General features: G+C 31.2%; 1 pseudogene; it reads left to right on the top strand.

Annotated features, from left to right (window-relative positions):
• The first annotated feature begins 505 nt into the window (after positions 1-505).
• Positions 506-3,601, top strand: LOC130999393 (putative late blight resistance protein homolog R1A-4; annotated as a pseudogene).
• Positions 3,602-16,730: the final 13,129 nt, after the last annotated feature.

Here is a 16,730-nt window from a genome sequence, read left to right as displayed (position 1 = left end):
AAGATCTTTGTTTTGTCTGACCAGTGAGATTTGAACTCGAGACCGTCCAATACCTCCTGTGGTATCTGAGGTTCTTTGTCATCATTGAAAACTGAGTATCGAAAATAATAAGCAATTAGTTTCTTGGGGAGAAAAAAAGAAACATAGAAAAAGCATCACCTTGAAGAAGAACTGTTGCACGAAACAGTAGGAATAGGAACGAGTGATGGCAGGGATGTTAATGGGAGAGAGTACATTTTATAGCTTATTTGTTTGTTTAATCTCTATGCTATCATGATTTTAAACGCTTGGATTTCGAAATGGGAGATCTCTCGCTCTTTGAAATGAGAAACGTATGCCTCTCCTGTTTACTGTTGCTTACATTTTTCTGTTTAGTATGGCTTGGCTTTTGTTGTCCAAGTAGAATTCATTTGAGACTTAGAGCTTATATTATAAGATGCATAGTGCCATAATTCATTAATTTAGTTTGGTCAAAATACTGCACAAGGTCAGCTCGTTTCTTCAAGGAAAATGACAGCAAGGGCATTCAAATAATTCCTGCCAAATACAATCACTTATTCAGATCTCTTCAATTTCTAAAAGAATTTTAGTAATTAGATTGTGGAGCACAGGCTGGCGCTGCATGTTCACCAGATTAAAATAAAACGACTTTATTTATTTATTTATTTATTTATTTATGTTTAGCAGACTCCGTCAAAGTCTTGGGGGCAACTCAGTATAACCATCGTTCAGATTCATCGAATTTTAGTTACAGTCTGCTGCTTAATCGAAGGATTTGAGATGGCAGCTTATGCAGCTCTGGTTTCTTTGATGAACAATATTGAGCAGATGATGAGCCATCCTCGCCTTTCAACTGTATTCGACAAGAAACAGATTGAATCCATTGGGGAGAAGGCTGATGGCTTGCTCAACTTGATAACCAACAGTAATATTGATGGAGGTAGCAAAGAAGCATCAGATCTGGAGAGTCAAATTGCATCTGCAGCTCACGCAGCTGAAGATGTGATTGAATCACACATTGTCGATCAAATTCATGCTGGAGAGAATCCAGCATGGATGCGGTGGTGCTGGCTATGGAGAAATTCATGCTTGTGGCTATGGAGAAATCTGGTATCATGAGAAATGGTGCTGAGCTCAAGGAGAAATGGGGAGCGAGAGAGGAGCAAGCTACACATGGTGAAATGGATGCTGTGGAGGAGAAGCAACCTCTCACCACCACCAGAAAGGCTTCTCCGGTAGGACTCGAAGACGATGTGATCAACGTCATGGACAAGCTCACCATACATCAACCCAAGCAGCAAATCATCTCGATTGTTGGGATGGGCGGCACGGGTAAGACCACGCTTGCCCTAAATGTTTATGAAAATTCACTCATCCAGAGACACTTTGACATTCGTGCTTGGGCTATTGTATCTCAAAAATACACTGCAGAAGAAATCTTTTCAAAACTTCTCTCTAGCATAGGGCAAAGTGGAAATGGAGATGAATTAGGGCTAAAGTTGTATCAGAGTTTATGTGGTAGAAGATATCTGATTGTATTAGATGACATATGGAGTGTCGAAGCTTGGGATGAGGTGAGGCGTTACTTTCCCGATAATAGGAATGGAAGTCGGATCGTTTTAACTACTAGGTTGTCTGATGTGGCTAGTGGTTGTGGCTCTAGTTTTTGCTTCACCATGAAACCTTTAGATGAGGATCAAAGTTGGGTATTGTTTTGCAAAAGCGCTTTCCAGCAAGAACATTGCCCTTATCCTCAACTAGAAAGTGTGGGAAATGAGATTGTTAGATTGTGCAGAGGACTACCCTTGTCAATCGTTGTGATTGGAGGATTTCTTCTCAAATCGTCTAGGACTGTAGGATTCTGGGAGGGTGTTGCCAAGAATATAAAATCAATCCTCAATTCAATAGAGAAGCAAGAGATCTTAGATGTGTTATCTTTAAGCTATAATCACTTGCCCCCTCATCTGAAACCATGTTTTCTTTATATGGTAATTTTTGAGGAGGGCCGTGAGATTCGTGCATCACGAATCATCAAACTTTGGGTTACTGAAGAATTTATCAAACCGAAGAGAGCCCAAATGTTAGAAGAGATTGCAGAGGGGTACTTGAATGACTTAGTTGACAGGAATCTTGTTCTTGTTGGAAGATATCGATATAATGGGAAGATTAGGTCTTGTCGACTTCACGATCTGATAAGAGATCTGTGCTTGAAAGTGTCTGAGAAAGACAAGTTCTTCTATGTCAACAGGGCACTCGACAACATGAGTAAGGAGCGTCGCTTCATATGTCCTGACTTCATCAAGAATGAAGATGTTCATGAGATGTCTGATGCTTGGGCACTGGACAACATGACCAAGGAGCGTCGCTTCATATGTCATGACTTCATCAGAAGTGATTATGTTCATGAGATGTCTGATGCTCTAAAATCAACGCCGCTTCTTCGTTCTCTGGTATGTAGAGGGGACAAGCTGCCACCGGTTGTGTTTAAGATTTTGAGGATTTTGAATATGATTAGCAACTGTTCTGAGGCAGTTGTAATGCAGAACTTGAACCTGCGGTTCCTTACTTTCCAACCTTTGGCTTCCCGCACCTTGGTTTGGCTTCCTTCTTCAATAGCCTTCATTTGGAACCTGCAAACATTGACAATTGATGCAGAACTTGTCGTTGCACCAATTGAAATTTGGAGCTTGTCACAACTTCGGCATGTGGAGTGCACACGGATTTATCTTCCCCGTCCTCCTCTTCCAAATGACTGTGTTGTCATGGGAAACTTACAGACATTGACAAAAGCAGTAAATTTGAGGTTGAGTGAGGAGGTGTGCAAGAGAATTCCCAACACCAACAAATTGCATCTAATCTACGCTAAAGATTTGGAGGGCTATGAAGAATGCTTGTTCGACCATCTCCACAATCTTGACAGCTTACATAAACTTCAATCACTAAAGCTAGTAGTTTCCACCTTTCCTAACTGATCCTCATGCAATGCAGATCGGCTCAAGTGTGCATTTCCGGTATCTCTGAAGAAGTTCTCACTGGAAAACTGCAGTCTTGACTGGAATGATCTAACAATCATTGGTTCTTTGCCCCAATTAGAAGCTCTCGAGCTAGGTGATTCCGTCAAGGGACAGAAGTGGAGTCCGGTTAACGGGGAGTTTCTCCGCCTTAGATTCTTGAGCATTATCAATTGTGATCTGAGATGTTGGGATGCAGACAGCTCCCATTTCCCAGTTTTGAAGAAGCTTAGGCTTAAGGGATTGAAACACTTGGAAGAGATCCCTTTGGATATTGGAGAAATTCCGACGCTTGAAATTATCAGTGTGGTTAGATGCAGTGAGTCTGCTGACGTTTCGGTGATGAAAATAAAGGAAGAAGAAGAGAGTCTAGGAAATGAGGGCCTTCAAGTTCAAATATCATCAACGAAGGAGACACTTACCCGGCTGAGTGAAAAAATAAGGATTTCATTTATAACATTTGCTGCAGCCTTGAGATATCTTCATGTAAAGCCGTTAGATTATCTAGAATATTCTAGGTGAGAATAAGCTATGAATATTCTAGAGAATTCACCACTAGCTAGATTAATCTAGAGTATTCTAAATAATACCTAGGAGAAGTATGAGTATTCTAGAGATTAGATATTTTTCATATAGTATCTTGAGAATTCCTTAAATAGATGCTAGTAGAGAATTCTAGATACAAACTAACAAGTGGCATCAGAGCTTGTTCGATCATAAGCGGACGTTATGGCGTCGTCAAGTCTCTCCATCACGACTCCAATATTCAATGGAGAAAACTATGACTATTGGAGTGTTCGTATGAAGACTTGCCTTGAATCCCATGATCTTTGGGATGTCATTGAAGAAGGAATCACCATGCCGGGAGAAGATATCGACAAGACATCCTCATCCGAGGTACGTAAGAAATTAAAGCAACAAAATGCTAAAGCTCTTTATCTTCTCCAACAATCTGTTAGTGATTCTATCATGGCAAGAATTATTCGAGCCACTACTGCAAAAGAAGCTTGGGATATCCTTAAGGAGGAGTTCCAAGGAAATGTTAAAGTTCGAACCATTAAACTGCAAAGTTTAAGGCGAGAACTAGAGAATCTTAAAATGAAAGATTCAGAAGCAGCAAAAGATTATTTCTCAAGAATAATGGAAATAATCAATCAAATGCAGTCATACGGAGATAACGTCTCCGATGAAAGGATCGTACAGAAGGTCTTAATCAGCCTTACCGAGAAGTATGATCCAGTAGTGGCGGCGATTGAAGAATCAAAAGATTTGTCAAAAATGCCTGTCGCGGAGCTGATGGGTTCCTTGGAAGCACACGAGCAACGATTGAGTAGGCGACATGAAAGTTTACTAGAGAGTGCCTTTCAGTCCAAGCTCAACGTAAGAGGCAATAAGTCAAGAAGTGGCGGAAATTTTAAAACCAATCACAAGGAAGGAAGCTCCAGCAACAAAGAGAGTAAGGCAAACTTTCCACCATGTGGAATTTGCAAGAAGACAAATCACTTAGAGAAGGACTGCTATCATCGAGGAAAGCCACAGTGCAAAAACTGCAAAAGGTTCGGGCATGTGGAAAAAGATTGCAGAGATAGAAGAAATCATCAAGCCAACTATTCAGAAAATCAAAATGAGAAGGAGTACATGTTCTATGCATGTCACTCGGCAACAGAAGCACGAGAAGAAGAATGGTACATCGATAGCGGATGCAGCAACCACATGACATCCAACGAGACCATCTTCCGTGAGTTAGATACTTCAGTCAAGACGAAGGTGAAGATGGGCAATGGAGAACTGGTGGAGACGAAAGGGAAAGGTACAATTGCCATAGAAACTAATAAAGGTACGCGATTTATCAGAAATGTTCTCCTAGTACCTCGTCTTGCACAAAGTCTATTAAGTGTTGGCCAAATGATGGAAAGTGGATATGCCCTCCACTTTGAGAAAGATTCTTGTCGAATTTACGACAAGAAAAATAACCAAGATATTGTAGTAGTAAAAATAGGAAAAAATAGAAACTTTCCCATTCAATGGCAATATCCACAAAAGGCAATGGTGGCTCAACTCGACGATACGAGTCTATGGCACCAGAGATTTGGGCATTTCAACCTAAATGCCTTAAGGCTACTTCATCAGAAAAATATGATGAGAGACATGCCTCTTCTAAATGAAAGAGAAGGTGTATGCGAATGATGCATGATCGGAAAGCAACACAGACAACCATTTCCAACGGAGAAAACATGGCGAGCCAAGGAGATACTAGAGCTTGTCCACACCGACGTTTGCGGTCCAATGCGCACACCTTCAGTAAACCAAAACAGGTACTTCATACTCTTTATTGATGACTACTCTAGAATGACTTGGGTATATTTCTTTCAAGAAAAATCAGAAGTATTTAGAATCTTCAAGAGATTTAAGAACTTTGTGGAGAAACAAAGTGGTCGCAAAATAAAGAAACTGAGAAGCGATCGAGGTACCGAATACAACTCAAAAGAGTTCAACAAGTTCTGTGAAGATGAAGGTGTGGAGCATCAACTAACGGTGGCCTACACGCCACAACAAAACGGCGTGTCGGAAAGAAAGAATCGAACAGTCATGGAGATGGCGAGATCCATGCTGGCGGAGAAAGAATTGCCAAAGAAGTTTTGGGCAGAGGCAGTGTATACATCGGTCTACCTACTCAACCGATGTCCAACAAAGGCCATGCTAAACAAGACACCGATCGAAGCTTGGTCAGGGCAAAAGCCTTCAGCCAACCATTTGAGGGTCTTTGGAAGTATCTGCTACATCCACATTCCCTCAGTAAAAAGACACAAACTGGAGGACAAGACGGAGAAGGGAATCTTCCTCGGCTATAGCTCTAAATCCAAGGGGTATAGAATCTACAATCTTGAGACCAAGAAGCTGGTGACAAGTCGAGACGTGGAATTTGACGAACAAGCCTCCTGGAATTGGGAGACAGAAAGTGTTGAAAGGCGGACAACAACTACACTCCTAAAAGAAGTCACAGAACATGGAGAACAAGATCAACAAAGCCCACCAAGGTCCTCTTCAGAAGTCAATACCTCAAGTGGATCCGACTCAGACTCCTCACCAGACTTTCCACCTTTTCGGGTAAGAACTCTAGCAGATTTATATGAATCCACTGATATATATGAGACATGCAACTTTTGTTCTTTGGAGCCAAATAACTATGCAAAAGCATCCAAAGAGAAAGTTTGGATTAAAGCAATGGAGGAGGAGATAAAAATGATAGAAAAGAATGATACTTGGGAGTTGGTGGATCTTCCAAGTGACAAGGAAGTCATCGGAGTCAAATGGGTGTTCAAGACAATGCTGAATCCTGATGGTTCGATCCAGAAGAATAAGGCAAGACTTGTCGCAAAAGGATATGCTCAAGTACCAGGAGTCGACTACACAGAAACATTTGCTCTAGTAGCCCGGATGGACACAATTCGAGCACTCATAGCTCTAGCCGCTCAGAAGAAATGGAAAATCTATCAGCTTGATGTTAAGTCGGCCTTTCTCAATGGAGATCTAATAGACAAGATATATGTGGAGCAGCCAGAAGGATTCACAAAGCAAGAAGGCAAAGTTCTTCGTCTCAAGAAAGCACTCTATGGGCTCAAACAAGCGCCACGAGCCTGGTACAACAAAATAGACGGATATTTCACCGGTCAAGGATTCATGAGGAGCAAGAACGAGGCTACTCTATACATCAAAACTCTAGGTACGGACATCCTGATTGTCTCTCTTTATGTTGATGACTTAATTGTCACAGGAAATAACACAAAATTGATCGAGAATTTCAAGAGAGACATGATGAGCACCTTTGAGATGACGGACTTAGGATTAATGCACTATTTTCTCGGAATGGAGATAAGTCAAGAGGAAGAAGGCATCTTCCTATCACAAAAGAAGTATATTGAAGATATGCTCAAGAAGTTCAAGATGCAAGACTGCAAGCCAGTCGTTACACCTCTCATTCCAAATGAGAAGTTGAAGAAAAAAGATGGGTCAAAACCGACGGATTCTACAAACTATCGAAGTTTGATTGGGAGTCTACTATATTTGACAGCAACAAGGCCTGACATCAAGTATGCAACAAGCCTTCTATCCAGATTCATGGAAAGTCCGAAGGAGACCCACTATGGAGCAGCAAAGAGACTTCTCAGATACCTGCAAGGTACGCTCAACTATGGTATCTGGTACAAACCAAAGTCTGACTCACAGATCAGTGGATATAGCGATAGTGATTGGGCTGGATCTCAAGATGACATGAAAAACACCTCAGGCTATGCTTTCAAGCTTAGCTCAGGAATTTTTTCTTGGGGATCAAAGAAGCAAGACTCAGTTGCACTATCAACAGCAGAAGCTGAGTATGTTGCAGCAGCCGAAGCAGCATGTCAAGCTATATGGCTTAGAAGAATACTAGCGGATATGGGCGAACCACAAGACTCATCGACAGAGATCTACTGCGATAACAAGTCAGCTATAGCAATAGCTAAGAATCCAGTTCAACACAATCGCACCAAGCACATCGACATCAAGTATCACTTCTTGAGAGATGTTGAAGCAAAGAAGAATAAGCTATGAATATTTTAGAGAATTCACCACTAACTAGATTAATCTAGAGTATTCTAAATAATACCTAGAGTATTCTAGAGTAGGGCTGGTAAACCGGTCGGTTCGGTTTTAACCGAACCGGTTTACCGGTTAACCGGAACCGGTTAAGGGTCATTTCCCTAACCGGTAACCGAACCGATTAGTAGACCGGTTAACCGATTAACCGGTCATTTCCCTAACCGGTAACCGAACCGATTAGTAGACCGGTTAACCGATTAACCGGTCCGGTTTACCGGTGAAACCGATTAATCCACATTTTTCTCAATTTGTCCGAATTTAACCGATTTTTATTTAAAAAAATTCAAATTTATAGAATGTATGAATATTTTAGAGAATTCACCACTAACTAGATTAATCTAGAGTATTCTAAATAATACCTAGAGTATTCTAGAGTAGGGCTGGTAAACCGGTCGGTTCGGTTTTAACCGAACCGGTTTACCGGTTAACCGGAACCGGTTAAGGGTCATTTCCCTAACCGGTAACCGAACCGATTAGTAGACCGGTTAACCGATTAACCGGTCATTTCCCTAACCGGTAACCGAACCGATTAGTAGACCGGTTAACCGATTAACCGGTCCGGTTTACCGGTGAAACCGATTAATCCACATTTTTCTCAATTTGTCCGAATTTAACCGATTTTTATTTAAAAAAATTCAAATTTATAGAATGTGTGCAATAGGATTTGAACTCTTGAGCTTTGAAAGAAAGAATAAGATCTTATCCACTGCACCAATTCATATCTTGTGATAATTTAGAACAAAAAAATAATTTATAGATACTTGAAATTTTATATTAAAAAAAAAGAACAATGATAATAAATTTACAACCTAAAAGTATAAAAACAGTCATATGTACAAATTCAATTCTCTAGCATGTACAGAAACTATCATATTATTCCCAAATATTTGAATACTCGAGGAATTCAAATTTCATCAAGATCTTAGATTAAAGATTACACGCTGCATGTTTAATTGTTTTTTGGATAGCAACATAGAAAAACATAAACAAGTAGCTAAAAGGGAAAAGGGCTACTAAAATAAATATCTCAAATAAGAGTTTCTAACCATCAAAACTCATACACCAAATAAAAGGGAATATCGAAATATCAAGCCTTCAACATCAACATTCAACAGTAAATTAAAGGCTGAAAATTTCGAAGATGAAGGCTAAAAAATGAAAATCACATACCTACTGTCTCTTTGCTGATAATTGATAATGATAGAGTGTTGGTGGTGGGGGAGCGGCGGCGCCGGTTAGTTCCAGACGGCGGCGCTACTTCGTTCCAGAGGACGGCGGCGCTGGTTCGTTCCAGAGGGCAGCAACGCTGGGTCGTAGAAGACGACGGCGACACGCCTGAGGTGACGCCGTGGCGTCTGGGAACTTGGGAATAGGCGCTGTGCAGGTGCAGCAGCGGTCCTGTGCAGGTGCAGCAGCGGCGTGGAGGGGAATACACCAGCGTCGATGGCCGGTGGGAAGAGCGCCGGTCGCCGGAGGGAGCTGTGGAGGCGTGAGTGGGAATTAAAATGCCCTAGTTTTTACTAAATGTAATATAAAATTAAATTTGTTAATTAATTTATGAATTAAACCGGTTAACCGACCGGTTAAACCGATTAACCGGTTAACTGTAAGAACACTAACCGGTAACCGAACCGAACCGGTACAAACCGGTTTTCGGTTAACCGATAACCAGTTTTTCCGGTTCGGTTACGGTTTTAACCGAAAAACCGGCACCGATTTACCAGCCCTATTCTAGAGATTAGATATTTTTCATATAGTATCTAGAGAATTCCTTAAATAGATGCTAGTAGAGAATTCTAGATACAAACTAACAATCTCTGATTGTTAGCAATTGTCGTAAAGGAAATGAAATTGTAAACTTTGTTGTGTTTGATTTCATATTTGGTATGAATGGCTTTCTTCCGCTAAGCTAATCAAAATAAGTTAGCATTTCTTTCTTTCGCATAAGTTCATCAAAAATCCCTCCTTTCTTTCACACCAACATTCTCTTACAATTGTTCCCCAAAAAATCATCTCCCAACATTCCCTCTTTTCTTTCACACACTACAGGAAAACAGACCTATTGCGACATACGTACATGCGACACTACATGTATGTGACGTAAAATTACCACAGTTATGCTTTATGTGTCGTATATTTACGTCAATTGTGCGTCATCTAAATATTGTGTTGTAGTTTAGTGACAAACATGCGACACTCATTTTAACGTCTCATAATTGCAACATTTTATTCGCGACACCTCAATAAAATGTCGTAATTATACCACATATTAAGAATAGTGTTGCATTTAGTGTCATATATTTGTGTCAATTGTGCATCATCTAAATGTTATGTTGTAGTTTAGTACACATACGCAACATTCATTTCAATGTCTCAAAATTGTGACAATTTATTAGCGGCACCTCAATAAAATGTCGTAATTATACCACATATTTAGAATATTGTTGCATTCAATGTCATATATTTACGTCAATTTTTCGTCATTTAAGTATTATGTCACAATTTTATGACTCTTATGTGACACTTATTTTAATATCTCAAAATTGAGACATTAATTGGCGACGCCTTATTAAAATATCATAATTATACAACACGTTTGAAATAATGTTGCCCAATTGTGGCACAATTTACAATATTTTCCGTTTATGACATAAATTGTCGGACGACATCGTTTTACATTTGTAGAGCTATATTCATGAGCATCTCATGTTAAATTTTCCTGAATTCAATAAAATCAAATAATTTTTATTAGAATGAAAATAAATTAAATAAAAAAATTAATTATAAACTACTTTATGCAATAATGCTAGAAATTTGAGTAAGATGATAACCTGGAAATTTAAGTGTTGAATTTATTACTTCCTTTTGTAAATGTTTAAGTCAATTTAGTTTTTCGTTATTTAAGATTGCATTGTTCAAATTTTTCTTTTCTGTTGCCATAATATAGAAAACTTTCAAATAAATATTTTATCCGGAAAAAAAAGGTTCACTGATTTATGAGTTTGAAATAAGAAAATATAAATACCCTCAAAATGATGAAGTATCGAAAATTCAGCATAAAAATCACACTTTTAACATATTTTCAATGTAAAGTATATATATATATATATATATATATATATATATATATATATAGATAGATAATTGTACAAATATAAACAGTGATGGTGTTATAGTGTAATGGCAATGGGGCTGTCCCTCATATTACTAAAGGTCTTGGGATCAAATTCTACTGAATTCATTTTTACTCTTTCTTTCTTTTTTGTCGTACGTGTGCAACAGTTATTTTTTTATTATTATTTTTTTTTGTGTACAACAGTTATTTTATTTATTTTTCTTTTTTCTTTTATTCGTATACAACAGTTATTTGTTTAGTCTTTTTCTTTTTCGTGTACAACCGTTATTAATACTTATTAATATATTTTATAATAAATTTTAGTTAAAACATTGTTTACTTCTTTTACTTTTTATTCGTGCACATCAGTGATTAATACTTATTAATATATTTTATAATAAATTGTATTTAAAACATTGTGTACTTTCGAATAACGTTAATATTTGCTATTAACAAAAGTTATATTTAATCTTTAGAACTTTATGAAAAAATTAATAACATATATGATTTCTTTTAATAACAAATATTACTTTTGTTCATATTAAATATATTTTTTTTAATAACAAATACACTTTTGCTTACATAAAATATTATTTAATAAAAATATAGCTTCTTCTAATAACAAATATTACTTTTGCTCATATCAAATAACAAATGTAAAATATTTATAATTAGAAAAATTCATATCTTCTATTGGAAAATATTATATTTACTATAAGACAAAAGTAATATTTGTTATTTCAAAACTCTAATCACAAATATTGCTTTATTGCTTAATAGAAATATGACTTTTTCTAATAACAAATAATATTACTTTTGTTAATATCAAATATTACTTCTTATAATAACAAATATTACTTTACTTATATCAAATATTACTTTTGCTTATATTAAAATATTACTTAATAGAAATATGATTTCTTTTAATAAAAAATATTACTGTACAGCAACGTTCTCTTACACTTGTTCCCCAAAAAATCATCTCCCAGCATTCCCTCCTTGAAGTTGCGGCCATTACGTTCTTCTTCGAAAGCAACACAAACGTACGTGTTTTTTTTTTTCTTCATAAATCACACATCTTGATTCACAAAGAGAAGAATCACGGACACTAAATCTGATTTCAAATGGCTATATATCAGTAAAATAAATTATAAATAAATAAATCCTGAGAGCATCCATATCTTGAAAACAATTTTCCAGGTAAATAATGTTATTTCTAGAATTAGAATGGCATTTGTTAGTGAAATCAACATAAAAGTAACAAAGAAATCACAAGAACACAGCAATTACGTGATTCGGTTTTTCAGCCTACATCCACGGGCCAAGGAAATCGATCTACTTTTATTCACCAAGCAAACTTAGAATCACAGAGACTATAACTTTGCAAACTATTCTAATTTGCAAACTAAGTCCCTCCGCTATTCAGCCTTTGCAACTAAACCCCTCCGACTTCAAACAACACTTTCAGTTCTAGCAACTTTAGTTCTAAGCTTCACACGATTTATACTAAATAAATAAACTTGAAATTCAGAAAATAAATAAATAAATAAACTGAAAATTCAGAAAATAAATAAATAAATAAACTGGAAATAAATTTTTCAGAAAATAATTAAACTGAAAATTCGAAAATAAATAAATAAATAAACTGAAAATAAATTTTTCAGAAAATAAATAAACTGAAAATTCGAAAATAAATAAATAAATAAACTGGAAATAAATAAACTGAAAATTCAAAAATAAATAAATAAATAAACATGAAATCCAGAAAAATAAATAAATAAACTGGAAATAAATAAACTGAAAATTCAAAAATAAATAAATAAATAAACTTGAAATTCCGAAAATAAATAAATAAATAAACTGAAAATTCAGAAAATAAATAAATAATTAAACTCGAAAATAAATAAACTGGAAATAAATAAATAAATAAATAAACTTGAAATTCAGAAAATAAATAAATAAATAAATAAATAAATAAACTGAAAATTCAGAAAATAAATAAATAAATAAACTGGAAATAAATTTTTCAGAAAATAAATAAACTGAAAATTCGAAAATAAATAAATAAATAAACTGAAAATTCAGAAAATAAATAAACAAACTGGAAAATAAATAAACTAAAAATTCAAAAATAAATAAATAAATAAACTTGAAATTCCGAAAATAAATAAATAAATAAACTGGAAAATAAATAAACTGAAAATTCGAAAATAAATAAATAAATAAACTTGAAATTCAGAAAATAAATAAATAAATAAACTGGAAAATAAATAAACTGAAAATTAGAAAATAAATAAATAAATAAACTGAAAATTCAGAAAATAAATAAATAAAAAAATGGAAAATAAATAAACTGAAAATTCAAAAATAAATAAATAAATAAACTTGAAATTCAGAAAACAAATACATAAATAAATAAATAAACTAAAAATTCAGAAAATAAATAAATAAATAAAGTGGAAATAAATTTTTCAGAAAATAAATAAACTGAAAATTCGAAAATAAATAAATAAATAAACTGAAAATTCAGAAAATAAATAAATAAACTGGAAAATAAATAAACTGAACATTCAAAAATAAATAAATAAATAAACTTGAAATTCAGAAAATAAATAAATAAATAAACTAGAAAATAAATAAACTGAAAATTCGAAAATAAATAAATAAATAAACTGAAAATTCAGAAAATAAATAAATAAAAATAAAATGGAAAATAAATAAGCTGAAAATTCAAAAATAAATAAATAAATAAACTTGAAATTCAGAAAATAAATAAATACACTGGAAATAAATAAATAAATAAATAAACAGGAAATAAATTAACTGAAAATTCAAAAATAAAATAAATAAATAAACTGAAAATTCATAAAATTAATAAATAAATAAACTGGAAATAAATAAACTGAAAATTCGAAAATAAATAAATAAATAAACTTGAAACTCAGAAAACAAATAAATAAAAATAAAATGGAAAATAAATAAACTGAAAATTCAAAAATAAATAAATAAATAAACTTGAAATTCAGAAAATAAATAAATAAACTGGAAATAAATAAATAAATAAATAAATAAGCAGGAAATAAATTAACTGAAAATTCAAAATAAATAAATAAATAAATAAACTGAAAATTCATAAAATTAATAAATAAAAAAACTGGAAATAAATAAACTGAAAATTCAAAAATAAATAAATAAATAAACTTGAAATTCAGAAAATAAATAAATAAATAAACTGAAAATTCAGAAAATAAATAAATAAAAAAATGGAAAATAAATAAACTGAAAATTCAAAAATAAATAAATAAATAAACTTGAAATTCAGAAAACAAATAAATAAATAAACTAAAAATTCAGAAAATAAATAAATAAATAAACTGGAAATAAATTTTTCAGAAAATAAATAAACTGAAAATTCGAAAATAAAGAAATAAATAAACTGAAAATTCAGAAAATAAATAAATAAACTGGAAAATAAATAAACTGAACATTCAAAAATAAATAAATAAATAAACTTGAAATTCAGAAAATAAATAAATAAATAAACTGGAAAATAAATAAACTGAAAATTCGAAAATAAATAAATAAATAAACTGAAAATTCAGAAAATAAATAAATAAAAATAAAATGGAAAATAAATAAACTGAAAATTCAAAAATAAATAAATAAATAAACTTGAAATTCAGAAAATAAATAAATAAACTGGAAATAAATAAATAAACAGCAAATAAATTAACTGAAAATTCAAAAATAAATAAATAAATAAATAAACTGAAAATTCATAAAATTAATAAATAAATAAACTGGAAATAAATTTTTCAGAAAATAAATAAACTGAAAATTCGAAAATAAATAAATAAATAAACGGAAAATTCAGAAAATAAACAAATAAACTGGAAATAAATAAACTGAAAATTCAAAAATAAATAAATAAATAAACTTTAAATTCAGAAAATAAATAAATAAACTGAAAATTCGGAAAATAAATAAATAAATAAACTGAAAATTCGAAAATAAATAAATAAACTGAAAATTCAGAAAATAAATAAACAAACTGGCAAATAAATAAACTAAAAATTCAGAAAATAAATAAATAAATAAACTTGAAATTCAGAAAATAAATAAATAAATAAACTAGAAAATAAATAAACTGAAAATTCGAAAATAAATAAATAAATAAACTGAAAATTCAGAAAATAAATAAATAAAAATAAAATGGAAAATAAATAAGCTGAAAATTCAAAAATAAATAAATAAATAAACTTGAAATTCAGAAAATAAATAAATACACTGGAAATAAATAAATAAATAAATAAACAGGAAATAAATTAACTGAAAATTCAAAAATAAAATAAATAAATAAACTGAAAATTCATAAAATTAATAAATAAATAAACTGGAAATAAATAAACTGAAAATTCGAAAATAAATAAATAAATAAACTTGAAACTCAGAAAACAAATAAATAAAAATAAAATGGAAAATAAATAAACTGAAAATTCAAAAATAAATAAATAAATAAACTTGAAATTCAGAAAATAAATAAATAAACTGGAAATAAATAAATAAATAAATAAATAAGCAGGAAATAAATTAACTGAAAATTCAAAAATAAATAAATAAATAAATAAACTGAAAATTCATAAAATTAATAAATAAAAAAACTGGAAATAAATAAACTGAAAATTCAAAAATAAATAAATAAATAAACTTGAAATTCAGAAAATAAATAAATAAATAAACTGAAAATTCAGAAAATAAATAAATAAAAAAATGGAAAATAAATAAACTGAAAATTCAAAAATAAATAAATAAATAAACTTGAAATTCAGAAAACAAATAAATAAATAAACTAAAAATTCAGAAAATAAATAAATAAATAAACTGGAAATAAATTTTTCAGAAAATAAATAAACTGAAAATTCGAAAATAAAGAAATAAATAAACTGAAAATTCAGAAAATAAATAAATAAACTGGAAAATAAATAAACTGAACATTCAAAAATAAATAAATAAATAAACTTGAAATTCAGAAAATAAATAAATAAATAAACTGGAAAATAAATAAACTGAAAATTCGAAAATAAATAAATAAATAAACTGAAAATTCAGAAAATAAATAAATAAAAATAAAATGGAAAATAAATAAACTGAAAATTCAAAAATAAATAAATAAATAAACTTGAAATTCAGAAAATAAATAAATAAACTGGAAATAAATAAATAAACAGCAAATAAATTAACTGAAAATTCAAAAATAAATAAATAAATAAATAAACTGAAAATTCATAAAATTAATAAATAAATAAACTGGAAATAAATTTTTCAGAAAATAAATAAACTGAAAATTCGAAAATAAATAAATAAATAAACGGAAAATTCAGAAAATAAACAAATAAACTGGAAATAAATAAACTGAAAATTCAAAAATAAATAAATAAATAAACTTTAAATTCAGAAAATAAATAAATAAACTGAAAATTCGGAAAATAAATAAATAAATAAACTGAAAATTCGAAAATAAATAAATAAACTGAAAATTCAGAAAATAAATAAACAAACTGGCAAATAAATAAACTAAAAATTCAAAAATAAATAAATAAATAAACTTGAAATTCCGAAAATAAATAAATAAATAAACTGGAAAATAAATAAACTGAAAATTCGAAAATAAATAAATAAATAAACTGAAAATTCAGAAAATAAATAAATAAGTAAATAAACTGGAAATAAATAAACTGAAAATTCAAAAATAAATAAATAAATAAACTTGAAATTCAGAAAATAAATAAATAAACTGGAAATAAATAAATAACTAAACTTGAAATTCAGAAAATAAATAAATAAATAAACTGAAAATTCAGAAAATAAATAAATAAATAAACTGTAAAATAATTAAACTGGAAGAAAAAAAATTCCGAAAATAAATAAACTGAAAATTCGAAAATAAAAAAATAAATAAACTGAAA

This window comes from Salvia miltiorrhiza, chromosome 8 (genome assembly GCF_028751815.1).
Source record: "Salvia miltiorrhiza cultivar Shanhuang (shh) chromosome 8, IMPLAD_Smil_shh, whole genome shotgun sequence".
Lineage (NCBI taxonomy): Eukaryota > Viridiplantae > Streptophyta > Magnoliopsida > Lamiales > Lamiaceae > Salvia > Salvia miltiorrhiza.
This window is presented reverse-complemented; position numbering and strand designations above follow the sequence as displayed.